Source organism: Myxocyprinus asiaticus, chromosome 12 (genome assembly GCF_019703515.2).
Source record: "Myxocyprinus asiaticus isolate MX2 ecotype Aquarium Trade chromosome 12, UBuf_Myxa_2, whole genome shotgun sequence".
NCBI lineage: Eukaryota > Metazoa > Chordata > Actinopteri > Cypriniformes > Catostomidae > Myxocyprinus > Myxocyprinus asiaticus.
The window spans coordinates 39705619-39721337 of NC_059355.1; the positions used below are offsets into that span (position 1 = coordinate 39705619).

Here is a 15719-nt window from a genome sequence, read left to right on the forward strand (position 1 = left end):
CATATGCTACATACACAAACACACAAACAATACTCTTGAACCACACAAATGATACAGCTTGGCCACATGTCCCACACAGACTGTAATTGTTTCTACCGATGCCTTGCCCTCAACCTTGTGTTCTGGGCTCCCTGTCTGCTGTCCACACTCATATGTTTCCTATCGCCAGGGAGGCTGTGGTTCTTTTCCCTGATTCTGCTGGACTGGAAAAACAGAGCTAATATGGTGTGATCTGCGGAGCGAGCTTTGATGCAGGACCTTTCGCAAACACCCCATCCCCCCACCGCCATATGGTTTGAATTTGTCTCTTAATTTATTTCCTATAAATGTCTCTTGAATATTCAGGCTGGCCACGTGTGGAGCCGAGACTGGAAAACAGGAGGCCTCGGAGAGCAGTTTGCGGTGGTGTGTGATGATTATATTTTCCTTTTATTTGTTTTTATTCATTTCTTGTTGCCATCTATTTGTGAACATATGGTGGGACCAGACAAATCTTTGAGCTCGGCAAAAGCTGGCTGGGATCAAAATAACAAATAAGTGAATCTGGGTGAAGGCAAAGATGTCGGCCATGATTCAAAGGTAATATGAATCAGGAGTCATTAAAAGGCAATAAGCAGGAGAAGTGGAGGATGAGGTCACTTTGATTCATGAGTTGGAGGTCAGGTTTCATGAGTTTTCGAGCTTGTTTTAAAGTGGCCAACTGTGGAGCGCATGGAAACAAAGCTTTCCAAAGTGACTGGAGTTTTCTACGGCAGACTTCCCAGAGGCCAGGGACCAATGATGGCACTCAGAAAGAGTCTTTTATCTGACTGTAGTGTGCTGGAATATCTGAATCAACAGGGAGAAGAAAAAGTTGGTAAAATTACTTGGAAAAAGATCACAGGGAAGATATGGAAATGATACAAATGACTATGTGCATGAGTTTACGTACAAGATTTATAATGTTATGCATCATTTGTTCACTAGACACTGTATTTGTGCCGTGATGGCATGATTGGAACTTTTTAGTTGATAATTGAATGATAAAACACACTTCAATTTATTAATATTTTTATACAGATTTTTTTTTCTGCATAAAATAAGTCAAAATAAAGCAATCAAATCAGTAAACATAGAGAGTTACAAAGATGCACAACTAAACTGAGAATAAATATATTTTTGACATTGCTTTATAAATGTAAATTACTTTTAAAATAGTAGATAAATAAAGTATTCAGCTGACATGGTGCTTGAAAATGTCAATATATTGGCTTGGAAATGTGAGAAGATTTGAAAGTCATTTTTATTATTTATTTTATATTTATTAATTATTTTAATTGTGTTATGTATTCAAACAAGTTTAAAAATATATAAAAATATTTTTTATAATTTTTACTTTAAGTACTTAATATATATACTTTATGTTATGTATAATTTACATAAAATTATTAATATACACTGGCAGCCAAAAGTTTGGAATAATGTAGAGATTTTGCTCTTATGGAAATAAATTGTTACTTTTATTCATCAAGTATCATTCAACTGATCACAATTTATAGTCAGGACATTAATAACATGAAAAATTACTATTAAAATTTGAAAAAAAAAATTCAGAACTTCTTAAACTACTTCAAAGAGTTCTCATCAAAAAAATCCTCCACGTGCATCAATGACAGCTTTGCAGATCTTTGGCATTCTAGCTGTCAGTTTGTCCAGATACTCGGGTGACATTTCACTCTAACCTTTTCTTTTTGTTTTTCTGTTTCAAAAGTGGCTTTTTCTTTGCAATTCTTCCCATAAGGCCTGCACCCCTGAGTCTTCTCTTTACTGTTGCATGAAACTGGTGTTTAGCAGGTAGAATTCAATGAAGCTGTCAGCTGAGGACATGTGAGGCATCTATTTCTCAAACTAAAGACTCTGATGTACCTATCCTCTTGTTTAGTTGTATCTGGGCCTTCCGCATCTCTTCCTGTCTTTGTTAGAGCCAGTTGTCCTTTGTCTCTGAAGACAATGATTGACTGACAAGTTTCTAGAGAAAGCTGTTTCTTTTTTGCCATTTTTTAACTAATATTGACCTTAAGACATGCCAGTCTATTGCATACTGTGGCAACTCAAAAACAAACACAAAGACAATGTTAAGCTTTATTTAACGAACCAAATAGCTTTCAGCTGTGTTTGATATAATGGCAAGTGATTTTCTAGTACCAAATTAGCAATTTAGCATGATTACTCAAGGATAAGGTGCTGGAGTGATGGCTGCTGGAAATGGGGCCTGTCTAGATTTGATCAAAAGTGACTTTTTTCAAATAGTGATGGTGCTGTTTTTACATCAGTAATGACTATACTTTGTGATCAGTTGAATTACACTTTGGTGAATTAAAGTACCAATTTCCTTCCGAAACAGCAAAATCTGTACATTATTCCAAACTTTTGGCCGCCAGTGTATTAATACACCTACATATTCTTTTGTACTGCCTTAGCCTTGTAGCCTTAGAGTTGTGTTTAAATTTCTCCATCAGTCATGTAAATAAGACCTTCTGAATCTCCCCAAGAGTGTCTTACCGATGACAGAGTCATTAAGGTGTTCCATTGATCTAGAATCTGTCTGCCTTCTATCTGAGAAAACTTGCATATTGACTCCCCCACTCCCCCTGTTCTAGCTTTCTATCTTTTTTTCTTTTTTTCCCCCCTCCCTCTAAATTGGAATGGCCTTGTCAAGGTGGATTAATTGGGGGAGGCCAATGTCAAGCTGTCTGTACAACACACCCAGACTGTGCTCTCCAACAGTAAACAATGAGGGTGTGGATTAATTTTGAAACAGTGTTTATTTAAAAAGCTCACTTCCTGTATGCACTTGACAGCCCTCCCATTAATTTCATTGGCAGCGACTCTGGTTCAGAAAAATGTTATCATTGTTTAGGAGGAAAATACAAACCTAAACAAAACAAAATACAGTGCTTTTTAAAACGGCACTCAGTTCCTGAGAGATACCAAAAAGCTAGGCGTGCCTCACGTTGAAATAGCACCCTGAAATCTCGTGAACCTCTAGGCAGAAAACAAACTCCAAATAATTTTTGTTTTGGCTGGCACCATTTTATTTGCTGATTTTTGTTTACAGTCAAAACACAGAGGGGAAATGCTTGGCTTAGCATTTTTCCCCTAAATTCACCTCAGCTAACTGAAGTTCTTTTTTTGGTGCCTGTAGGGTCTAAATTTTAGTGCTCGCTGCAGAGCCTTGGAGCTAGCGCTCAAAGCCTCAGTGCCCAGAGCCACATCCTGTCCAAAATGAACATACTTGCACTTTTCAAACATGCAGAAAAGTATTTGGTAAGAACTATTCACTTCTCAAAGACAAGCTAATACTTAGGATGTACTCCTTCAACTTAATGTGATTTGGATTAAACAGGCTATAGCTACACACTCATAGTAATATACACTCATATCTCTCACACTCAGAAGTAAAAAAATAAGCAGTGCTAAACCCCTTTTAAAATTAAAAAAAGATTGTCACCAAACATTTTTTTTTACAACACTAAAATTACATCACAAAGCGGAGCCACAACAGTCTGTCTTTATTGAATGCAATTTCTTAATTCACAGGCAGCTGCATATGGATCACTTGGATGGAGAAGAAATCTGAAGTTTAGCTCATTACTGTAATTCATCATCAAAACGCGGATATAGCCTTTTTTATTGCTGGCGTCAGCAAGTTTTTGACAGATAAAAACGCTGCTTCACTCTTTCTGTGTGTATATGTGTGCGCACAAGTGTGTTTTTTTTCAATGCAGAAATAATGCAAAAGCAACTAATGACGGATAAAAATAACAACGGAAATTTTACAGTTTTGGTCCGTTTTAAAATATAACCTTGTTAAAGTGAACCGAACCATAAAGAAATGGCAACATTGTAACTATTTTAGCCCCTGTTTTGGAACAAATTTAGCAAGCTACAGGTCTGAAAGCACCCTAAATCACGCTATTGCAATTGTTTATGCTCACTCGGTACTCGTGTTGTTATTTCGGTGAGCTCCACGTGACAGGGAATCAGAGAAAGAGAGAGAGAGAGTCGGGGGGAGTTATGTTTGTTACCACTCCACCATTTTGTATCGGCAAGTGTGCCATACCTCTGACTGAAGAGAGTGAGATCTGCATGTGTGACACCCTCTGCCAAAATCCAGTTGTTTTGATTCTGCTAGTGTGGCGCTGGCCTAAGATGTTTAGGTAGATGAAGAAGAACCCTTCAAGACAAGTTTGAAAATGAAAAGTGAAACGTTTCTTAACCCAGAGTTAAAAGTGAATTTAACCCGGGTATAAAAAAAAGATGATAAGCATATTGTGAAACACCTTAACTTTATTCTTAAAAAATAAACAGCAACAAAGATGTTTTAGCTTACCATGTGTAAATCTAAAAATTTAGGTTAAAGACAGATTTAGGTTAAAAAATAAATACATTGAAAAGCGTTCTGATGCCGAGACTCTCCAACACTCAGAAATGTGAACTTTGATGTGTACCTGATGTGTTGAAATGACTACATTTGTTAGATATCTTCTTAGGCAAAATATGACTCGCAGAAAGCCGCTTATTAGTCCATTTCACATCAATAATACTTAACACCCTGAACTTTGAGGTTTGTTTTCGAACCGATTACCAGCGTTAACCCTGCAAATGAGTTCATTCCTGTGACTGACAACTGTGAACAAACATAAAAAAGGCTTTAAAAGGTGGCGTTGCACCCCTCCTTTGATGAAGTTATGCAGTATAACAGGTAAACTTGGAGGATGGTGTTTAAGCCCTCTTTAAGCTTGTTAATCCCACCCTGGTGCAGACAAAACCCGCTCGGCTAGATCTGTGTCAATCTGCAGCCCCTGACTTGGCCTGGATTTACATGCATTGCCTCTTGCACACACCATGTTCTGACTTCAGGGAGAACCGAGGTTAAATCGTAACATTTTTATGCTTTGTGTACTTGCATTGGCTCGTTCTCTTTTTCGAGGAGAGAATGCATGGTCTTATTTACAACCAAACATGACTGCTTTTGTAGATTGACTCCTCAATTCTGTTCGGGGGCCAGGCACAGGGGAAGGAAGGTTAGCTGCCTGTTGTATGATAAGCTGGCAGAACCTATCAGACTCCTCAGCTAGCAGATAGCATTCTGTATTTCTGTCATGCTTTATCGCCAGCCGAGGTGAAACTAAACTTTGAGCTAGAATGGTCTAAGGGGGCCATTTCTGTGGATTACTAAAGCTGACTTTAATTTCAAAGACCAGTGGTGTATCCAGGGAAGGTCTACGGGCTTCATTTGGTGCCGATTGGCAGCATTACCGGGTGATAAGGCCATGTTTCTCGTTTTTTGTGTTTACCACAGGGCCCTATTGATCGCTGAGCCCCTGATTAATTTCACCGAATTCATGGTGTAACAGGGCTAAATCACTGGTGTGACAACAGGTTTAGCTGGCAAAGAGTGTAGCACCAGTTGTCTCTCTCTCTCTCTCTCTCTCGCTCGCTCTCTCTCTCTCTAGTGCTTCCATTATCTCGCCCTCCCCCGCGATGAATTCGACAGGAAATGCACCACAGGAAGCTGTGGGATTTGTAAGGAGTCATTAAGGAAGGAGTTGACAGTTCAAATGAGTGGTTTTGAGGCAGTTACAATGCTGCACACAATGCAAAAGGAAACGTTGGCTGCTTTATCACCACACCTCTGATTCGTTGCGCTACAGCAACCGGAATCCACCACAATGCCATTATTTTAGCTTGATGGATGAAACCTTGCCATAAAATATCCAAATGAATTCGCTCTTCCATTTCCATTCCAAGTCCAAGTTTATCCTCGGCCAGTTTGGAGTGTAATCTCCCTGGTATACTGTAATTCTCGCCTTTGTGACGAAAGACAGTTCAATGTTTATAAGAAACCCCGGGGAATCTTTAATATTTGTTCGATGTGTTTTTGAATCATGTCATATTGACATTAAGAAGTGCTCCCCCCCCCAACCCCCCTACACCCCCCAAGACCTCTGTATTTATGGAATGTTCAGTGGTATAAGAGTGTCTTGTTTTTAATATCAGTTATTATTAGAAATAGCATTTCAAATGATATGTCACAAGGGAGCAAATATCATTTACAAATCACTAATGACTTTGGAGCACTAGCTCTTGCCTCCGGTGTTGGATGCATGGAGCACGCAGTATGGGAGCTGGCACTAAAATAAGAAACATCATGAGTTTTCAGCATCCTTACACTAAAGCAGCCACCCCCGTCTTAATTCTTAAAAGCCAATCACTCAAAAGCCCTTCATTGCTATGCATCAAACACAAGAGGTGAGCATTGGTCCTCTAATGGGTTTGTGCTGCTGTTTGTTCTAAATATGCAAATGAGCCACTAAAATATGTACATGTCCCGTGTTGAGATGGATTGGGTTTGAGGGATTAATTATTCAGGAGGCATTATCATTATTAGGCTTTGCATCTTCTATTAGGATGGATCGAGGAAAAAAAAGCCCTCACCTCACGCCGGACGGCCTGTAATGAGTCATCAATAAAACATTTTCATAATGTTAGGGAGGCACAAGTGTGGGTGCTTGATCTAATTTTACATTGACTCTCCTGGTCATTAGTTCAATATGGCATGAACACCATTTTATTAAAGATACAGGCGAGAAGGACCCATGCCTGATGTGCCCTGACAGTCTGTGCATCAAGATGCTTTTTAAATGTATGTTTAATGGTTAATCATTACAAATAATCGAGTAAATCTATTTAAAGTCCGGTGTTTGGGAGAATTCTTGTTTTTCATCGCATGTCGGGTCACAATTAATTATTATGAGACTGCCTTTGCCTTCCTAAGACTGCATTTGTGTGGCTTTATTTTTGGGGGTGGTAGAGAACAATGGACAGTATGAAATGTATATAGTTTGTAGTTATATTTATAGAATACTTTAATAACCTATAGACAGTGGTTGTCTACTGGTTTTGATTCTGGACCACAATTTTACATTGGGCATAAAATTCACCAAAATTCATATTTAATGGTTCAAATTTCAACAACTTTTAAATGAATAAATATTACCATAAACTGCATAGGTCCAACAATATTCAAAAATATTAACGTAGGCTGAATGCAATATATATATATATATATATATATATATATATTTAAAAAATTTTACTGTACAAAAGAAAACAAAAATGTCCATAAAATCAAACTTTGAAAATGATTAAAGGAATATTTCACCCAAAATGAAAATTCTCTCATCATTTATTCACCCTCATGCCATCCCAGATGTGTATGACTTTCTTTTTTATGCAGAATGCACATGAAGATTTTTAGAATATCTTGGCTCTGTAGGTCCATTTAATGCAAGTGAATGGTGGCCAGAACTTTAAAGCTCCAAAAAGCATATAAAAGCATCATAAAAGTAATCCATACTACTCCAGTGGTTAAATCCATGTCCTCAGAAGTGATAAGATAGGTTTGGGTAAGAAACAGATCAATATTTAAGTCTTTTTTCACTATAAATCTCCACCTTTTACCAGCTCCGACCAGTAGGTGGCATTATGCATGAAGAATGTGAATCACTAAAAAACAAAACAAGAAGAAAGTAGAAGTGAAAGTAAAAGTGGGGATTTATAGTTAAACAGGACTTACATTTTTATCTGTTTCTCACATCTATCATATTACTTCAGAAGATATGGATTTAACCACTGGAGTCGCATGGATTACTTTTATGCTGCCTTTATGTGCTTTTTGGAGATTTAAAGTTCTGGCAACTATTCACTTGCATTGTACAGTATGGACCTAAAGAGCTGAGATATTCTTAAAAAAAGAATAATTTTGTGTTCTGCAGAGGAAAGGAAGTCATACACATCTGGGATGGCCTGAGGTAGAGTATTCATTTTTGCATGAACACTTCCTTTAATACTACTGTACCATGAATTGCACAGGCCCAACAATATAAAGTTATTAATGTTACATAGGCTGATTGCAACAATTTTGTAAATGCATAAACAGTAGCAAAAGTGTGATTTATTTACGCATGGAACAAACCTTAGGCAAAATATTGTGTTAATATTAGCCATATTACCAAGTGATCAAAATAACCTTGTTTTTGATTGTATGCATGACCTTTGATGTCAACAGCAAAGACATAGGAAGTATTTTCTCCTTGCTTTTAAAAGTTAAGCCTGTTTATTTTGCTTTCCTAACAATGCACAATTATAAGCTTAGTCACATTGTATTATTTGTGTATATACAGTATATATAATTTACAGTATATTATTTCTGAGTGTATTGTTAATTATTTATTTATTTATTTATTTTCAGAACAGACCTGCAACAAGTTGAGAACTGCTATCAAAAGAGGTGACATTAAAGTGAGTTTTGGATACTTAACTTTAATATACTCGGATATATTGCAGACAACTACTTGAAACAAATTAGCCCAATGCAAGATGACATTATCAAACTCTTCAATAAAGCCGACACACACCTCCTGGGTGTAAACTTAAACTTTCATGATCTTAAATCTCAGTGAGTTTCAAACAATCAAAAGTTTGAGACGGGGGTTCAAATAATAACAGCGGTCTACTTAGGAGGACTTCAAGCACATGAGGGGGTGGCTTTATTGCCACTGAGACATAATAAGTAAATGCAAATTGTAACTAGTTAAGCACAGCAAAATAATATGATACCATTGTCTGAGGCAGATTGCCATTATAGTGTTAGCATGTGCAAATAATTACATTCTCTTCCTGATACAATTACATTATTTGTTCTGCTTGTATTATACACCAATAAAAGCAAATATCATATTAGGATTCATGGCACTTTTCGCTTTGCATTATCAATATGTGGAAATAATTGTCTGCTGAGAGATTAAATTACATTATTGTGTATATTTTTCATGCCTAATAAATAATGATGGATGGCTTTTATTTTCATCACCACCTGCAACCATTTTATCTTCCTCCTGAATGTTAAAAATGAAAGAAAAAAGAGAGCGAAGTAGATAAAGAAACAGGAGGAGAGTGTTGTCTGCACCATCGAATTAAAGTGGAAGGGAGACGGAACTCGATGTGCCAGAATTTGCAAAGTGTGAACGCTTGTTCCGGGCAGGAAAAAAACAAAATAAAATAAAGAAAACGAAAAAAAAAAAACAAAAGCCTGCAGTTCGGGAAGTGACAGATTAAATCAAGTTGCCATCACTAGTTATCCCCACACATCAGATATAGGGATAATAATGCTTGAGACATTGTGAATGTGTTGTTCCTATCAATACACTGTTATATCTCTGTTTTTGTGGCTAAACTTTAGACTGCACATCCTTTGAGAAATTTAATGTCTTAAATATCTGAAATATAGGCTATATTTAACATCTAATATGACTGGAATGTCATGTTTAATATGGCTGACTAATATATTAACAATGACTAAAGATCTATAGAGTCACAGTTTGTCCCTGCGTATAATTTACTTACATGCATTGATGCTGTATATTTTAACAGACCTACTGTATGTACAGTATATATGGAAAGTTTACATAAAATATTTTTGAAAAAATGTCTTGCAATGTGACATGTTATGCTCCATTTAAAACTATTCTGAACAGCATTTCACTAAATATTGTTTAACTATATAGCATGCAGCAAATACACTGTTGACCTAAAATCTTGGAGTTGATACACATTTTTTTAAATACCCATATGAACAATATCAATCTTCTCCAATGCCAGCATCCCCTCTAGATCATGGATTTGCATTAAGGGACATTCTCTCATTTACAAATCCTTAACAGTGTGGCTTTATCCTTGCATAGCTTCAATTTTCATCAGTGCATTTACACTTTGTGCTGATAAGAGAATTGATTAGCTACCAGTCTGCAGAAAGCTTGATGTTTAATTGGCACATGTTTAAGTGTCTTTTTTCCTCCCAATACCGGTCAATGCTGTCCTGTCTAACTCTTGTTGCATTTGATGCATTTCTTGGCACACGGTTAGAGGAGATAAAACAAGGCAAGGACATTTATAGTCCAAGTTAATTGCCGTTGGAAAGGAGGAAAAAAAAAAAAGATTGGTGTTATAACTTCATAACTTCTTAAGTCATGCCTTGTGCACAGCTAGGCGTTGGACCAATGTAAAATTTACATTTTAATGAAATATTTGAATAAGTACTTGAAATTCACTCTAGCCGGGGTCCCAGACCTAAAACCAACATTTTGTGTTTGTGTTTTTGAATGGCAGCGTCAGGGAAATTAACATGCCAGTCATAGAGATTAGTGGGGCATCAGTGTAAAGTCAGACACTGCTTCAATCAAGGTTCACTGCAGGTAAACAGCTGCCATGACATATTTTAATAACAGTTATTTTCCTCCCCTCCCCTGAAGAAGCGCATTAAATCTGGGCTGAAATGAGAGATGCAGAGAGTTGCACAGGATGAGGGTCCCATCACAAGCTGTTTTAATACAAATCTGTAAAAGTGTGTACAAGAGCTAAGTGAAGGCTTGTAAAGTAAAGGCACTAATCTCATACAGTAATATGCCAAATATTAATGAGACAGTTTGGAAATGTGGGCATGCTGGTTTTTGGATTTGATGTTCTCTAAACTCGTTGATGTTTTGCGTCTAACGTCATGCCATTATTTGCGTTGCAATCACCATTGTCAGAACAAGGGACTTCTGATGCTGTAGACATCTGACAATCTGTTTTTAAACACAGCAAATACACTAACTCCATCTAGCATATACTAACATGGCAGTTCCACTTAATATTTTTGATATGCAAGTTCATTTGTACTAGAAACACCAAGTTGTATATACACCGATCAGCCACAACATTAAAACCACCTGCCTAATATTGTGTAGGTCCCCCCTTGTGCTGCCAAAACAGCACCAACCCACATCTCAGAATAGCATTCTGAGATGATATTCTTCTCACCACAATTGTACAGAGCGGTTATCTGAATTACCGTAGACTTTGTCAGTTCTAACCAGTCTGGCCATTCTCTGTTGACCTCTCTCATCAAAATGGTGTTTTCGTCTGCAAAACTGCTGCTCACTGGATGTTTTTTGTTTTTGGCACCATTCGGAGTAAATTCTAGAGACTGTTGTGTGTAAAAATCCCAGGAGATCAGCAGTTACAGAAATACTCAAACCAGCCCATCTGGCACCAACAATCATGCCATGGTCCAAATCACTGATATCAAATTTGTTCCCCATTCTGATGGTTGATGTGAACATTAACTGAAGTTCCTGACCTGTATCTGTGTGATTTTATGCTCTGCACTACTGCCACACGATTGGCTGATTAGATAATCGCATAGATGATTGTTGGTGCCAGACGGGCTGGTTTGAGTATTTCTGTAACTGCTGATCTCCTGGGATTTTCATGCACAACAGTCTCTAGAATTTACTCAGAATGGTGCCAAAAGCAAAAAATATCCAGTGAGTGGCAGTTCTGTGGATAGAAATGCCTTGTTGATGAGAGAGGTCAACAGAGAATGGCCAGACTGGTTCGAACTGACAAAGTCTACGGTAACTCAGATAACCACTCTGTACAATTGTGGTGAGAAGAATAGCATCTCAGAATGCTATTCTCAGATGCGGGTTGGTGCTGTTTTGGCGGCACGAGGGGGACCTACACAATATTAGGCAGATGGTTTTATTGTTGTGGCTGATCAGTGTACAGTATGATGTACAATACAGACCATCTCCTCCTTCATTCAGACCTACTTTAATGGTTAAAAATGTATTGACCTTTGATTAACGCATTTGCAAATGTGCTTTTTGCACTCCTGATATGTAAATGAAAAGTAAACTTGGTCACATCCATTAATGCATGGTGGCATAAAGCGGTGAGACCTGTAAATATTCATGTTGTTTTGCATCATATAAATTATTCAAATATCCTGTTTGAATGCAGAAAATATGTGGGAATTAATCCAAGTAATTCTTTCTTTGTCTTTTTGCATAAAGTAAAAAGAGAAAAAGGTACTACTAACACATATACAAATGTGTTCTTATAAGCACCACTATTTTGAAATACCTTGGAATGCACAGTAATATTTTTATATAATATAATATTTTTATTAGTTATAGAGTTTTTTTTAATAATATGTAATTTTCTGGTTTACAAAAACATAAACATTTTAATAAATAAATTATATGTAATATAATAAAATAATTATATATAATAATAATAATAATAATAATTTTATTTAAAAATGTGGGTACGCAAAACAGTTCATTTTAAACATTTAATTGTAAACTATAAATCTAGACAAAAAAAAAAAAAATAAAAATGAATTTTTTCATAAATATTCACAAGTTTTTGTTTTTCCTTGATTTTTGTTCTATTCCTTTTTCATATGCAGCACTGAGAGAGACAGGCAGGCCTTTCGAACAGCTGGTAGTAATTGAAACAAAACACTGGCTGATTAACCCAGTGTCTGACAGCCCATGATCCAAACAGCATGCCCAATGCAAAATATAGGATGGAAAAACAAGCTCCAAGCACAAGAGGCCCTGGAATGAAGTGGTCATCATCTAATTAACACAAAATGTTTTAATTACAGGCTAAACCAAGCAGCACAGTGTGTCAATTTAACTGATGCGTTAAGTGGCGGTTTACAAAATCAGAAACCGACAAATAATTGGAATGTAATTGCAGCAGGTCTATTGGCCACCAGTGTTCGAAGCAGCTCATCTTAATAAACTTTCCTTTTTTTTAATTTTTTTTTTACATCAAACCGTGAATAGCAAACACTGCCGCCCTTGCTAATTGCCACGTTGCTGGATTGGGAATTTGCCAGCTCTGACTATTAAAGCAAAGCTCTTGTGTGGATTGCTGTTGCACTGCCACACTTTAATTAGAATAAAACGAGGGGCAGGAATGGAGTCCTGTTACTGCAATTCAATATATGTAAATAAGATAATGCACTAATCTGTCCATTTCATTTGCAAAAGCCTTCACTGAATGTGGGCTTTTGGTAATAAGGGGTAGACTCCTACTTTGTAACACAAGTAGACTGGTGTGAATGACATGATAGGAACTGATTTTTTTTTCTTTTTTTCAGAGTCATATTTTTTATTTCAAGATCAAAAGTTATTTATTCTTTGCAATGACATTCTGCCTCTGAATGTCATAACATTGCTTTTTGTGTAAACTTACAAGAAAGTGAGTGACAAAATAAATTCCTTTAAAATCTTGAGTAAGCAAGTCAAAATGAGATTGTGGGGATTGAGGGCTCTGATGAATGATTAGGGGTGGGGATGAGAATAGAAGGAAGACTTTCGAAATTTTACAAAACAAAATAAATGATGAACCATATCAAGAGAAAATCGATATCTCAAAATGTGTCATATTGTTTTCTGTCCATGTGATCATAAATTAAATGACCCACCAAACATCAAAATCTCTCCGTTGTTTTTTTCTACACTATTTACTGGGTTCGCCCAAGGTCCTTAAATGCTTAAAGTGTTTGAATTTAGCTTTTAGAAATGTAAGTACTGGAATACCTGGAAAAACCCTTTTGTTTAAAAGTGCTTGAAATTAAAATGGAACATTTCTTCTGTGTAATGTGTGTCCATCAAAAATGAGATCCACACACTCCACTTTCATTGAATAATGTGTCTTTTAACATCCTTTCTGTTCTTTATAGTCAGTTGTTGATCAAACAGTAAAAAGGCATATTAATCATTTTAAACACAGCATAGATGCAGTAAAGTAATTGTGCGACTCATCTGTAACAGATACGCATCTGAAACACTTGCTAAACTGCCGCCATTCTTAACCCTGTGAGGACCATGGTTGTAATATTACAACAAAGAAAGTATCATTTTAGCACTTGTTATACACATTATTTCATACAGTAACAGCTGTTATTATTATAATATGTGAAATTTTATGATATAACATTAATTACACAGGTGGGTGATGTTGATCGGAATTGCACCCAAGAATTTCACACACCATTGCACTTGTGTATATGGCTGTGTGACAATAAAGTGATTTGATTTGATTTGATGTAATTTATAGAATGTAGAAATTATTCCTAAAAATTAAACATTTTCTGTCATATTTTGTAATTTTAAGTGTTGTTTTGCCAAATTGAATCGTGAACCTCATATCGTACATGGAACCAAATTGTGAAATAACCATATCGTCCCACCCCTAATTAGGGGGCAATGCAACTCTTGGGATTTGGTGCATTTTTAGAGGCCCTTCACACCAAATGTGGTTTTGCGTCCATCTGTGGTGTTTTTTAATTGTTCCTCTGTGCAACCATGCTCAGACGGACATTTTGACCGTTACACTGTGTAAGATGCCATTGTCAATATAAAATAACAAACTTTTAAAAATGTGTCTCGAGACACCTGCGTTCTGTTCCATTCATTGTACTGCATCTTGCTTTTTTTAAAAGCAAGAATGCATTCACTCTGAATGGCCCTTTAGAGTAACATTTTCCCCCACAACTTGAAATCTGAGATCTTTAATCAGTCAGCTCTCTTCCAAGTACATCTCTTTACCAAGTTTTACCATGCATGCTGATACATATGCACTTCCTCTAACTCTGTTACGATGACATGAGTAGATCTGCAATGTTATCCACTTTTACAAACGTTATTTTCAACAGTGGCTCCTAAAAAGTATTTGAACACTTAAGCTGCAATTATTGTATGAATATAATTGCAAACAAATGACCATTTCTCAGTGTGGCATGGGGGGCGTGGTCAGGTGTCGGTCTGCGGGAGAGCGGTAAGGCTCGTCACCTGGGTCGTAATTATCTCTAACACCTGTCTCTCATTATAGTGATGGCGGTGGGAGACCTGAAAAGGCACGCCAGAGCGTCAGTGAGAGAAGAGAGTGACCAGAAAGCATGACGGCACTGAGAGAGTGTTAATGATTTGGAGTGCTTTCATTTATTTAAAACGTTTTCTTTATCAACGGTTACCGTCAATTGTGTTTATGAATAAAAGGACTGAACTTGAACCTGCTTCATTGTCCCCTGACTCCTCCATTGCCCAAGAACTAAGATCCTTTACACTCAGATTTGAAGGTATAATTCACCATAAGTAATTTACTCACCCTCATGCTATCCCAGATGTGTATGACTTTCTTTCATCTGCTGAACACTAACAAAGATTTTAAACAGAATATCTTGCCTCTGTAGGTCCATTCAATGCAAGTGAATGGTAGCCAGAACTTTGACAGTCCAAAAAGCATATAAAGGCATCATTAAAGTAATTGATATGACTCCAGTGTTTGAATCCATATTTTCATAAGTGATATGATAGGTGTGGGTGAGAAACAGATAAATATCCAAGTCCTTTTTTTTTTTTTTTTTTTTACTATAAATCTCCACTTTCATTTTCACTTTCACATTATTCCTCTTTTGTTTTTGGTGAGTCATATTCTTTGTGCATATCACCACCTACAGGGGAGGGAGGAGAATTTATAGTTAAAAAAAAGGACTTAGGGATAGTTCACCCAAAAATGAAAATTCTCTTATGATTTACTCGCCCTCATGCCAGAAGTGTATGCCTTTCTTAATTCTGTAGCACACAAATTATGATTTAAGAAGAATATTTCAGCTCTGTAGGTCCATACAATGCAAGTTAATGGGTGCCAAAAGTTTGACGCTCCAAAAAGCACATAAAAGCATCATTAAAGTAATTTATATGACTCCGGTGTTTGAATCCATATTTTCATAAGTGATATGATAGGTGTGGGTGAGAAACAGATAAATATTT

At 36.6% G+C, this 15719-nt stretch overlaps 1 long non-coding RNA gene across 2 annotated transcripts; it reads left to right on the forward strand.

The window, feature by feature from the left end:
• Window positions 1–343: 343 nt before the first annotated feature.
• LOC127449130 (uncharacterized) lies at window positions 344–14910 on the forward strand. Of its 2 annotated transcripts, none has more exons than XR_007898663.1 (3): window positions 344–405; window positions 8297–8346; window positions 14779–14910. It is a non-coding gene; the product is annotated as an uncharacterized LOC127449130 (long non-coding RNA). The 2 variants fall into 2 exon arrangements; XR_007898664.1 differs by lacking the exon at window positions 344–405 and adding an exon at window positions 757–852.
• The last annotated feature ends 809 nt before the right edge of the window (window positions 14911–15719 follow it).